Below are 13,852 nucleotides of genomic sequence, written 5' to 3'. Positions count from 1 at the left end.
CACTCGATTTCCTTTTCTTCCTTCCAAGCGATGGCCCGACTGCAGCGGTTCCCCATCGATGCTCTACGGAAGAAGGTGTGACTTTCGAGTAAAGTAGACACCACTCAAGTGTTTCCCAAGTGGTGGACTGATAGGGAAACTTGTAATGGCAACACAAACATGAAATTAAGTATTGCTTGAGCTTGACATCTCCCCAATTTTCTTTGTTAATTGGTGGAACAATATGAAGCTTTGTTGCTTGGGAGAATCTAATGTTGTGTTGTGTTGTTGTGTTGACAAAATTATTTTGTTGGGAAACACAAGAAATTGAGGAATGACTAGTAGAGTCACAGAAACTATTCTTGGGTTGCCATTGGTCCGCAGAGAGAGTTGAGAAATTGTGTTCCCTAATAAGAGAAATTGTTGGGAAAATAAATGATTGCGGTACCGGCAACGTACTTGGAAATGTTAGGATGCTTCGAGATCACAAGGCCACGCCTTTGTACTGGTATTAGTAGGATCACCAGCAACGTTTCTAAGAGTGGTCAAGAAAAGATCTGTAAAGGATTATAACTTTAGCAGCCAGTTTTCTTCATTTCAAGGAATCTTTGATTGTTTTGAAGTCAATAACGCCACGAATTTCAGAAAGTAGAAAAATTGGTAGCACACTCTTGAAAGGCAACTTTGGTTACGTGGTTAGAATGAAGCTGAAATGGTGACGTCAAGGAGTAATTGAAAAGTTCAAAAATGTAGGTGACAATTTATGCATTTATCTCACGCGTTCACTTTTGAGACAAGGAATTCGTAACATTTCTTCCACACCAGGAGTTTACTTTAACCGTTTTACATTCTTGCCACTTCCTACAAAAGTTGATTTTCGTCTCTTGCATTACTCAAAATGTTTTCCTCATAAGTCAAGAGACTACACCTTAAACAATCAAGTTTTCCTTACTGAAGTGTTTTGTTTTACAAAGCTCGAACATTTTAGGTTCTTTAGAAGTTCTACAACCTAGACTTTGAAAACAAACTCAAAACTATCTTCAATGCTATTCCAACAAAATGCATTTGAAATTATTCCCTTACCTACCAAAAAAGTTCTTGCCAACAAATCTTGTTCGAAAAGTAGGAAAGTTGAAAATTTCCCTAATCTGTTTTCAAGTAAAATTGAAATTCTGAGAATTTTACTATTTTGTCTCTGCAACCACTTGAAATGTAGTTTTATCCGACCTCTACTACTTTTAAATTTCTGAAATTTTGACGACGCTCTCAGTCAGCATCTCTACATTGAATCTATGGATCTTGTTTTGGTTGAAATAGCATATCCAAAATTTTAGTCGTAAACTCATTCGAAATTATTTTCCAACTTCTTAGAAACTTGAAATGTTAAACTCGTTGTGGTTTTCTCTTCTCTTTGGTTATTCTTTTTAGTAAAACTGGTGGTTGGAAGAATGTTAGTTCACCTTCGAATTTACTCAGGACACCTATTTCGAAAGTAAAGGATTACTTTAAAGGAGAATATTTAGAAATTACTTTTCTTGTTGTCGGACGAGGACACAAGAAAATAAAGTGCTTGTAACTGATTCAACTGTTTTGGCTTGACCAAAAATTGAAAGAGCGCTTATGACTTGATTTATGAGTTTTGACATCAAACGAGTTCATAGGGTGAAAATGATAGATCGAGGTCGAGACTGTGAATAGTAATGCTACGAACTTTACAAATTTCGAGGAGTAAACTTCGATTGGTGATCCTCGAATTTCGTTGAGCATTATCGAAAGGTATTGTTGCAACTTGATGCCTTGAGCATTGGACGGTCTGTTCGGTCAATGTCAAGCGACCTATTGATTGATGTCTCATGACGTGTAGTAGATACCTAGTTATTGCGATTTTACAATGTGACATCAAGTCTACTGAATCGTGTGCTTGGTTTCGACGTCATATGGACAAGCTGTCACAATTGTTTGTTCTTGGAGTAAACAGTATCCGCTAAGTTACGAATAAGGGTGTATGAGGTTTGACAACCAAGATCGTTGATAACTACAAGGCTGACGTCAGTGATGACATCGTTGACATGTCATTCGTAGTGACGCTCTACGAAACTTATTTATGTTAGACATGCAACGAAAGCTTTGTTTCCGTTCTTGGTTGCTACTCATATTTAAGGTTCAAGTCCCCAAGTAATTTTTCTACTCTCGTTGAAATGAAAGTTTTGTGTAGACGTCAATTTGTTTCCGGTTATTTTGAAAAGTAAGCTATTATTGCATGGTTGCAACGAAGTTGCTATTCAGCGAGTTACTTATCGAAAAGAATCATGATTCATGGAGAGAAGTGTATCCTATGGAAAGTATAATAGGAACACTTGGTGAAGTGATAAAACTAGCCCCGAAATTGGGATATGTAGCTAACGGAAGCACAAAATGTGAAAGTTTTATGAATGTTCTTATGTTGTGTAAGATAATGCGTGATGGGGCATTCCACACGAATTGTTTACAAGTAACGCTTGAGAAATTCTTACACTAAAATGTTGGTTATTTAGTTGTGGCAATGAGTTTGATAAGTGGATTTACCACTGCGTTGCAGTATGTGCTTATTGAGATTAGTGGGTGACTAAGTGTTAGTCCTTGTTAGTCCCTGATTTGTTTTAAGGCTCTTTGAATTATTCAGAAAGGCTGAAATGATAATGTCTTTGTCTATGGCATTGAGCTCAGAGGAGTTGGGTGTTGATGTATGCGTATACACACACAATGTGATGGAAGAAAATCGCAATTTGCGAAAAAAAACAAATGGTTAGAGAGTTTGATGAAGTAGTCCCCATAAGTGAAGTAAGATGAACCATGTGAAAGGTAAAGGTTCAAAAAGTATCAGGGGAAGGTAAAACTATGTCTTGTGCACACTCGAGTCCGAGGTGAAAAGAAGTAACCTCTCTCATTCATTCTTTGGGCAAATTTCGAGGGCGAAATTTGTTTTAAGGGGGGTGGAGTGTGAGCTCCCGAAAATTTTGTTTAATTTTTAGAAGGTAATTTTTTTGCCAATAAGATTTTTCGCAGGGTAACTCAAGTGAAGGAATTGATTTTGGAAATTATTTTGGTATCGAGATCACGATTTGGGCCTTATAATTTAAGTTTGGACCAGAGTCCATCGTTTTGGGCCTAGAAGGTTACTAAATTTCATTGACGCAAAAGATTGTCGAAGCAAATTTGAAAGGAAGGCGAATTGAGTTGTAGTGAAGATTTGAATTTTAGTTTTAACGAAATCGAGTTTGGACTCTAGGCGAAGTTGAGAAATTTCTAAAGATGAATGAAAGAAAAGTTGCAAGCCCAAATCCTTTAGCCCACTTTAAATTCCGAATATGCTGTCCAGTTGCTAGAATGATTTGTCCAAGAAAGTGTTTTGTAAACCCACAAACTAAACCCAAAAGGCCTTGCGGTTTCGGGTTGATGAGTCATCGGGATGTCATGCGCGACATGTCGGTTTCTCATTGGCTCAGGGTCGTGGCGCTGTGGGACCCCCCTCTCGGGTCACCACACAACCTCGCCTTCTCTGTCACCGGAAACTTATTTCACTTCGGCTTCCAGGGCCGGGTCGGGTTGTACACCGGGTTTTACATCACGTTTGACCAGCATATTCTCTCCTCTTATTCTTCGAGCAAAGCTTCGATGCTCTCTTCCCACACTCTCATCACAACCTCTTAGGATTTTCTAGCAAATTGAGATGTAGAGAGAGAGAGAGAGAATCGCAGAGATGAAGGTGAGGAGAGAGAAATTGGGTCTGAGAAGATGGGTATGCGTGTGAAGGATTGGTTTTGATGATGAAGAAGAAAGATTCAATTGTTATTGGAATTGGAATTGGGGTTTTGGATGATGAGCTGCGAGATGGATTACGATCTAGTCAAGGTGGCAGTCGAGGTTTTGGGCGGCTTGGTGGCGGAGCAAGTCGGGTTCTGGTCGGGGAGGACCGGAAGAGGTGGTGAGAACCCGGAGTTGTTGTTGCTGTTGTTGAACACCAGGATTAGGATTATGGTAATGGTTGTTGATTCAGCAGAGGTGAAAAGTTGTGGATTGATTAGGTTGGAATTGCAGAGGTGATCGAGATTAGGAGGGAAGAAGAGAGATGGGTGCCCATAGTGTGTGTGTGTGAGAGAGGGAGGGAGAGAGAGAGAGAGAGAGAGAGAGAGAGAGAGAGAGAGAGAGAGAGAGAGAGAGAGAGAGAGAGAGAGAGAGAGAGAGAGAGAGCGCTGGGTGCCCAGAGAAAGAAAGCCGGGTGCCCAGAGAAAGAAAGCCGGGTGCTCAGAGTAAAAAACTGAAAAGACCATATTACCCCTCAAATTAACGGCGTCATTGACGTCGTGTACTGATAGTGGGTTGAGTTTAAGATTTTGTGTACCGAAATGCTTGGTTTGGAACTTTATGTATAAGAATTATTAGTGGCCTTTACTTGATGTACTGTTTGCAAAATTTTCCCTAAATTCTATAATGGAATAGACTTGACTATAATACGAGATGAGAAAATTTCAGCCCACGTCCCCAAAATATGCTGCCAAGGCCAATTTGATACCCGAACTCTCAAAAGTATCAATATGATACCTAAAGACCTATATTGGCATCAACGTGATACTTCCGTTAAAAATATTTAACGGCGCCGTCTGTTTGCTGACGTGGCAAACATGTGGGCCCCCAAAAAAAGTAAAATGACCAATTTACCCTTTTTTTTGTTAGTTCATTTTTTTTTCATATCTTTTTCTTCTTTTTTTCTTCTTGTTCTTCTGGGATTTTGTTCTAGCCAAACTGCCGCAAACTCCACTCCTTCTCCTCCGCCTAAGAAATCAAAGAAAAATGGCTTCTGCTTCTTCTTCAACCTCAGTCTTCTTCTTCTTCTTCTCTCTCTCCTCTCCTTCTCCTCCGCCCAAACCATCACCAATGCTGCCATCATCCTCTCCAATTCGGCATAATCCTTTCACCGACTCCGACAGGTATTTCTAAGCTAAATCAAAATCTAAAACACACACACACACACATTCACATTCTCATTTCTTTAGCAATCAAAGCTTAAACACCAGATAGTTTCCCAGACGTATACCTTACAACTTAGAGAGGTCTGGGTCTTCTGCCGCAAAGCCCACGAACAAGGGAACGTACCCAATTTAGTCCGGCATCGTCGTCACCAGCAATGAAATTATTAACAACAATCAGAACCCAATTTCTCTTAAAACCAAAAATCCAAAATAGATGGGTTCTTGGGTTTTCACCTCACAATGACAAGAGAAGGAGGGTGACAGTTTTGCATGTCGATTTCTAAGACTCAACTTGATGTCGACGGTGGGTGTGACACATTTTCCCCAACTCTGTCACCGTTGCAGCCTCGAGTTGAAGGTTAGCATCGAAGTTATCCTCCCTCTCCTCTCCTTCTCCTCCGCCCAAACCATCACCAACGCTGCCATCATCCTCTCCAATTCCTGCTACAAATCCATGTCCCTCGCACTCAACTCCCGGCGGACGGAGCGTCTGGAGTGATTTGAGGTTCCCGCGTTCGAGCAAGTAGCGCTTTGAGGTTGCCGGGTTCGAGGTCGCGGTCGACGGCGTCGTTTCGGGGAGCAAAGATGGTGATGTTGTGGTGGCCTACGGCCTCTTGGAGAGTCTACAAGAGCAGGGCCTTCTCGACGAGCTCGGCTAGATCGGAGTAATGCAAGTAGAGAAGGGCCACCAGGATGGAGTTGGAGTTGATCTAAGCGGTGGGAGCCGAGGAGGATGATGAGGAGGGCTTCTGAGGATATTTCGGCAATGTGAAGCAGGTTCCGGCGAAGAAGAAGAGGAGGAGGAGAGAGGCGAGAGCCAATGCGCCACGGATGCGTAAACCCATGGCGGCCGTACAATGCGGTGGATTCAGAGAGAGAAAGGGAAGAAGAAGGAGAAGGAGGAGGAAGAGAGAGAGATATATATATATATATATATATATATATATATATATATATATATATATGTTTTTATTATTATTATTATTATTATTATTTTTTAAAAATTAAGTAGTAGAGAAAGACAATTTTACCCTTAATTAAAATATCACATGAGACCCACGTACTTGCCACGTCAGCAAACAGACGGCGCCGTCAGAGATTTTTGACGGAAGTATCACGTTAATGTCAAAATACGTCTTTGGGTATCACATTGATACTTTTGAGAGTTCGGGTATCAAATTGGCCTTGGCAGCATAGTTTAGGGACGGTAGCTGAATTTTTCTCATACGAGATAGACTCAAGTATCATACTAAAGAAACCAGAAGGATGAAGATAGGGACATATTATTGAATTTAGTTGTCTTTATACACCTAATTTCGCTTGTTTGGCCCGGAAGCAATGACAATATTTGGAAAATAAGCATCGGCTAACTCTGTGCCAGCAGCCACGATAACACAAAGGATGCAAGCATTATCCAGAATGTTTTTCCCCCTTTTAGATCCGACTCTTTAGTCATAAAAATGCTAGTCTTGAGAATGAATGATTCTCCTTCTCCAACCTTCTCACCAAGTAGCATAAGCAGAGGGGTGAAACACCCACTAACAAATATTGATATTCAAATATTTACCTTTCACTTAAAAAAAGATGAATAAAAACATAGTATTAACAATTGAACCTTAATGGAATGACACATACCTAGGACTCCTATTTCCCTTTTTCATAGGCTGACGACCATTATGCCATCTATAGCTCTACATTTTCTTTTTGAGTAGTCATAGCAACATAAGCCCCTTTAATCAAAATTTATTTAAAAAAAAAAAATCACTTTGAGCATTCCTCAAGATTTTATGAATTTAGTAACACTGACACCCAAATCTCCTGCACATTATGGAGGCCATAGAGCCAGTGAAAGAGAGATGATAGTGTTTGAGATTGAGAAAGAGGATCTAACCACGTTAAAATCTCACTTACATAGTGGGGTGTCTCCTACCCTCTCCTAATCTCCCAATCTTTCTCTTTGGGCAAAACAGAGTTTATGTATTAGAAATCAATGTAGAGAACCTAACACTAGAATTTAAGAGATCAATTTGGTTAAAGTAAATGAAAAGTATGTAGGGCTTTATATTTCATCATAAGTTCACATCTAAGGATTTAGATGTGCATTAAAAAGCGGAATTTTTGTTTCTACTTGGATCGGGGGGATCTTGGTAAAAGTGCAAGGTAGACAGAGTATAGTAATACATGATGCATAGTGGTTCACCTTTGCTCCCATTTCGGGAGGTCCCTTTTATAAGAAAGTTTATTTATTTTTTTTTTTTTACATTTATCCCATGTGGGATGCTAAGGCCTATTTGTAGGTTTATATGCTTATCACGAAACATCTTGGCAAGGCCGAGAGGGTGGCCTCTCGGTGAGGTTTTGGTCGGCTTCTACCATGATGAGGTAGCCCAAGTGTCGGTTTACATGATTCATGTTGTGGTCAAGTCTCACCATGTGGTGTGTGCCCACTATGAGGGAGTTACATATTCTTGGTGACATGTAATATTTGCGGTATGTATAATAGCTTAGTTTTTGATGCACTTGAATAAGCGCAATAGATTCTTAACTATTGGCTAATTCACCTTTAGTTGACTCTCTTCTTCCCTTATTGATTTACCACATGGCGCAATATAAATGAGTCATGTGGAGCCTGATCACTTCTCCACGTGGCGACCTTAATTGGCCAAAGTTTCAACCCCTACTCTTGTTCTTTTAAGGTAATTCTCATTGTGAACTTGCCACACGGCACAATATAATTGGTCCACATACGTGGTGCCACACATCTACTTCATTTGTTACCCTTTAACCATCATCTTTTTTATCATCCTCTTTATTTGTTCTCCCTTGTCTAATTATCTACACTATCCTTTGTTGGTGACACGAAAAATTCCGTAGAGGATTTTGACTCACTAATGAATGCGGACTGGAGCGAGAGCTGACCGGGAAAGATCGAGAAGCTTCCTTGAAGTGTTGACTTGGAAGTTTGACCGTCGGCTCAAGGAGGAGGGGGGTACCAGCAGAAAACCCTCCGATGCCTAAGTCAGTACGTTTCTTGGTAGGGGAGTAGAAAGAGTCGAAATGGGATGGTTTACCTTGACGTCGGGTGGCCTTTATATAGACGAGGACTTACTTGGGGGACAAGCCACCATTATTTCTGCTTTTATGGTCGCATTGACTTGCTCATTTATGATGACAATCATTGCTGCATTAACGACGGTTAATGATGACTCATTTACAACGGTCATTCATTGCGCATTCATAACTGTAATAATTGCGCGTAGTTATTGTTGTGGTTAAGGCCGTAATGATTGCCGCATTCATAACTAGAATCTATCTCCATACTAATTGCAAAGTTAATCGCCTTAATTGCAGGCATAGCTGTAGTGCCCCAGAAATTTGTTATTATTTTTCGAGGATTTTTCAGAATTTAATTAGTGGTTATTGGATGATTTCGTGGATGGAGCGGAGCGTTTCGGACGAATTGTTATTCGAAAAGTATGGTTTTAGGGGGGGGGGCGCAAAGGTTGACTTTTTATACTTTGGGATTATCCGAAAACTTCCTTCACGAAAGTCGTAGAGCGCGTCGTTACGAGTTCGTGGATATGTGAAACGGGAAAATCGGAGTTCGTATGAGAAAGTTATGAGCGATTGAAAATTGGAAAAATTCTATAAATATGAGAAATTTTCCAGATTTTGCAAAGAAGGACATAATTTTTCAAAACCAGAAATTGGACCCTCTCTCTCTCCCGAGCCCAGATTTCTTCCTCTCTGGTTTTCCGGCCATATCTTCCTCATCCGGCCACCGATTGACGTGAAAAAAATTGGGGTTTTCTCGTCTCGACCTCCTTTACAAGTTTGTAGAAGAAATCGAAGTGAAATACGAGCTGTAGGAGGCGCTACAAGGCCAAGAAGAAGCCGCGACGAGGACAAAATCGCCTTCGTCGGAACTGGAGATTCCGGCCACCATAGCCTGTGGTTCTTGAGGGCTTTTGAAGCCCAGAGGATGTAGATACTTCTCCCAAAGTAGCTTGGAACGATTTCACTTGTGGAGGACGAATCGAAGCTTTGAAATTCTAGGGTTTCAATCGGCCAGATTTGTTCTAAGGTAAAATTCGATTGATTGGTTTATAATTTGATGTTGGTGTAGTTATGAAAGTTGTAATTGGAGTTGAGATGAAGAACTTTGGTGTTGGAAGTTTTGCCAAATTCCGACTTTGGGCTGGCGGCGGTGGTGCCGCTGTGGTGGTGTTTTCTGGCGGTTTCCGGCCACCTCAGGGATAGTTTCTGTTTTTGAGTTCTATATACTCGTCGATATGAGCATTTCGATATACAAAACGTAATTTTTGGAGATCGTATGAGCATGTTAGGGTTTTTACGGTTTCGGACCGTTCGATGATTCGATCCGTGAGGATCCGACTATCCGATCGACTTGTGGTTTTGACAGATCGATCGTAGAAGTATTCCGAAGAAATTGCTCTTGGATGTGGTTTCGTCTCGATTGGCTTCACTTTGGGGATTTTAGTTCAAAATAGGGGTTTCAGACTTAAATCGTTTGTGAATTGTTATTAAGTTGAGACCGTATGTGATTAGGTACTTGACGAAGTATTATTGGACGGTTATTTTGTGGTTAGCTGCTTTGTTCTATATTGAAGACGCAGCGGGAATTTCGAGGTGAGTAAATCTCACGATATTCGTTATGAGCATAATTACCATATGGTCTTGGAGTTATTAGGTTAACTATGACTATAGTTGGTATTAGTGGTATTCCTGAGTGGATGACAACGTGTGTGTATATATATATATATATATATATATATTTATGTGAAATATATATGTATTGGTGGCTTCGTTGTGAGGTGAACAATATTTTAAATGAGTTCATTATTGCTTGAGAATGGTGAAATTGTGTATTGAGTTGCGATTGTAGAATATCATGTGTTGAGATACCATGAGTCTAATATGACCGTCTTAATTGAGAATTAAGATATGGTAGCTTGTGTAGGAATATCTGTGTGATGATTCGATGACATTAGTGTCAGTGAATCTTTGTGATGATTGTCATGTAAAGCTTGTGTAAGAATATCTATGTGATAAATCGATGACATCAGTGTGATGAATCTTTGTGATGATTGCTATCTGTGTGATGACCGGTGGAATCTGTGTGATGATCGCTATCTGTGTGATGACCGGTGAAATCTGTGTGATGATTGCGATCTGTGTGATGATCGATGGAATCTGTGTGATGACCGGCGAAATCTGTGTGATGATAAGTTGGATAGTCGCTTTCTGTGTGATGACTGGCGAAATCTGTGTAATGATCAGTTGGATGATTACTATCTGTGTGATGACCGGTGAAATTTGTGTGATGACTGCTCGGTAGCGAATTTGAATTGTTATTAAGTTAACAAAGATCGAGAAGACTGCTGTGATGGTCGGAGCTACCTATGGATGTCAGAGGGTAGGGTTATGATGATTACTATGGCTTGAATTGCTTGTCTTAAAGTGACATTTAGAACTAAACTATATGCAGGGGTTACTATGAACTGTTTTGCCTGTTTTGAATTTTGATTGCCTTGTTTTCTTCTTGATTTTATTGATTTATGATTTAATTGATCTTAAAGGCCATAGTGGTGACGATTGTGCTCTGTGTGAGGATAGGAATGTGATTCATTGTTTTCACCTTTGATGTCATGTTGATTACAAAGGCTTCCGGTGGGAAGGAAATGAGTGTGATCTTTGTGTGATGCCCCGGAAATTCGTATTTATTTTCCGAAGGTTTTCCGGAATTTAATTAGTGGTTATTGGACGATTTCGTGGCTCGTGGACGGAGCGGAAGTGTTTCGGACAAATTATTAGTCGAATAATATGACTTTAGGGGGGGCACAAAGGTTGACTTTTTATACGTTGGGTTTCTCTGAGAACTTCCTTTACTAAAGTTGTAGAGCGCATCGATACGAGTTCGTGGACATGTGGAACGCGAGAATTGGAGTTCATATGAGAAAGTTATGAGCGATTGAAATTTGGGAAATTTCTATAAATATAAGAAAATCCGAGATTTTTTCATAAATCCCAAATCTTCCGAAATTTCCATTTTCTTCCGCAGAATTCTCTCTGTTCTCTCTCCTCCGCGCAACCCGACCCGAGGCGAAACCCGGTATCCTGACCCGACTGGATCTTTCATCTCCGGCCACCTCCGGCGACGGGACAAGCCAAGGAACACTCAGACTTGCCTCGCCGACTTCCCTGTGATTTGTTGATCGTAGAGCTGTTCCGATGACTTTGTGTGGTCACGGATGAGGATCCAACCATTGGATCGTCGTTTAAGTGTGTTTATTGAATCAATTGCTAAGTTAGGATCGTATTTTGATTAGGTGATTGATGGAGTGTGTTCTGTACTTTATCTCAGCTATAAGAGAAGACACAGCGGGATTTAGAGGTGAGTAAATCTCACGTGGTTCATTTACGAACGGATTTATTTATTACTCGTAATTACTTGTTTAATTGTTAAATCATTTTCGAAACAAATTATTTGTTTTAAAATATATGAACTTGATCGACAACGGTTCATGGGTAGGTGAAAACAATGTTTTTATATAAAATGATTTTCGAGTAGTTAATTTATAAAACTATAGTTGGTATTAGTGGTCATTCCTGCGTGAATGACTACGTATATATATATATATATATATATATATATATATATATATATATATATATATATATATATATATATATATATATATTACGTGGAATATATATATGGATGGAGTGGCTTTGTGATATGTATATGTTTGATGGTTATATTGTTGAAAGAGTGAATTGAAAATGTGTTGTGACATTGGTGAAGAAATGATTGAGAGTTGATTGGATTGTCATTTCAAGTATTTACTCTTCGTGGCAATACATTATATCATGGAATGGTTGATTATATTGTGTTGAAAGAGTAATCGAGTGTTGGTGTAACATTTTGAGTCGTGTGGGACTTTTAAATGTTTTCGGATCTACGGATCTGGTGTCATAGTGGTGACTGTTTTCGGATCTACGGATCTGGTGTCACAGTGGTGACTGAGGCAATTATATCGGGAACCATGCCTTTGGCCGGGTTAGTGGTTACGATCAGTTAGAGCTCTAGTCTGTCAGCCTTGTACTGCATAGGAGTGACGCGTTGGGTTACTTGAGGCCCATGAGTACGTACTGCATGGGAGTGACGCGTTGGGTCACTTGAGGCCCATGAGTACACGTGTTTTTAAAAGAGAGTTCGGGTGGGTTCTTTCTTTTATTGTCCAAGAGGGACTTGATTTTCATATTATGGGTGAGTTGTGTTAATATGATTTATTTGGAGTTGATGGGTGATCATCGGCTTTAGTGTTGATGGGTGATCATCGACTCTAGTGTGAGTTGGTTGACTTCTTCATTTATTTTCCCATTCCTTCTAATTGTTGAATTTTATGTAATCTCCTGAACTAAGTTATATGCAGGGATTACTGTCTTTTGAATTGTTTGTTTTAATGTAATCTCCTGAACTAAGTTATATGCAGGGATTACCGCTTTTTGTATTGTTTGTTTTAATGTAAATTCCTGAACTAAACTCTATGCAGGGATTTATATGATTTCTATTGTTTGTTTTTAATGTGATCTCCTGAACTAAGTTTCCATGCAGGGATTACTATGAATTCTTTTGTTTGTTTTCATGTGATCTCCTGAATTAAGTTTCTATGCAGGGATTATTGATTTTGCTTAATTCTTATTGTGGGTACAGTTGTGGGTTGTGATCTGTAGTGATTGATAAATGAGTTGGGGTGGCATGATTTTGGCAACCGCGTTATGTTGAGGGAAATGAGTATGATTTCCTGATTGTGCCGTTGAGGCAAAGGAATAGTGATCTAATAGATTGTGGGGACGTAAAATGAATTGAGAGACAGAGCATGTGGGTTTTTAGTTGGGTTGAAATTGTTGAGCATGTTATTGATTAATTTGAACTTGACGTTTTATTGTGATAATTGCATATTGTTTTGTTAAGCTAAGATGGTGAAAGCATGTATTTTGTGGAATTAAATATTGTTGCTTTAATTATCTCACGAGCTGAGAAATTATAAGCATGAGTGACGTGAGTCACTTTATTTGAGTTTACTCATACGGGCTGAAAAGCTTACCGGGTTTGTTGTTTACATTCCCGGTGCACTATTCTATGGTGTAGGGGTTATTGTGCAGGTTAGAATATCGGGTGATCGTTATCGAAGCTGAGGTGGACTTTCCGTCACGTGGGTGTAGAAGGGCGCTCATACTTGTAGTCTTCCGCTGTGTAGTGAGTTGGTGAGAGTGGTTACAGGTTGAATTGATATTCAGTTTAATTTGTAAACTATCTGTAATGTAATATGTGACTCTAAAGAACGAGTCAGTATTGACATTGTGAGTTCAGTTTGTTTGTTGCTTAGTTTATTTGAAAATTTTTCTATGTTTGTTTTCTTGTGTTTGTTCTCGCGTTTCGGATTTGAATTTAATTATTCAAAATTCGGGGCGTGACACTTTGTGACTCGCCGTTGTGCGTCAAAGGATTTCCAAACATTACTTGAGGAGGTTTTGTTTGACTGGAATTTGTGTAATTGGATGCTAGGTTGAGAATCTGAGCATGTGGTTTTAGTCATGAGTTGACCTACGTAAGCATGTTAATTATGGAAAATTATGAAACAGATGGTTATAGTTGTGAGTTATGTGCTTATCGTTGTTTAGGTTGAGGTGACTTAAGAATGTGTTTATGGTTTGTGGTTTTGAGTTTACTCATACGGGCTTGCAAAAGCTTACCGGGTTTGTTGTGTGGCAACCTGGTGCACCATTCAAACAGTGTAGGGGTAAATCCTGCAGGTCAGGATAATCATGACTGATGC

The sequence above is a fragment of the Rosa rugosa genome, chromosome 1 (assembly GCF_958449725.1).
Source record: "Rosa rugosa chromosome 1, drRosRugo1.1, whole genome shotgun sequence".
Classification (NCBI taxonomy): Eukaryota; Viridiplantae; Streptophyta; class Magnoliopsida; order Rosales; family Rosaceae; genus Rosa; species Rosa rugosa.
The sequence above is the reverse complement of the archived record's forward strand: the minus strand, read 5'-3'. Positions refer to the sequence as shown.